Source organism: Penaeus monodon, chromosome 22, assembly GCF_015228065.2.
Source record: "Penaeus monodon isolate SGIC_2016 chromosome 22, NSTDA_Pmon_1, whole genome shotgun sequence".
NCBI classification, from domain to species: domain Eukaryota; kingdom Metazoa; phylum Arthropoda; class Malacostraca; order Decapoda; family Penaeidae; genus Penaeus; species Penaeus monodon.
The window spans coordinates 40,485,015-40,485,361 of record NC_051407.1 but is presented as its reverse complement, the minus strand read 5'-3'; positions in this window follow the sequence as shown (position 1 = coordinate 40,485,361).

Below are 347 nucleotides of genomic sequence, written 5' to 3'. Positions count from 1 at the left end.
GCCAAAGGATTATACCGTGCATTAAAGAATGAAGTATATTCAGAAAAAAAGAATTAACGTATTTGAATATGTATATATTTCGTTGCATTTCCCCATTCCCGCTTTTAATTCCAAAGGCAAGTGGGGAAAGCCTACGTGTGTGCATAAATATTCGCATCATATGCAACTCGGCATTAGCAACATTTATGCTCAGAAAACCAGCTGCGGCTCGGAAAGACATCTTTTCATGGGAACCGCCGAGAAAAGCCTGGTCTCCGGCCGTGCTCATTAAGATCGGGCAAATTAGCCAACAGCCAATGGTGGAGGGGAGCTCTCTGTCTGGAAATGACTTTAAAAATCTTTGCTGA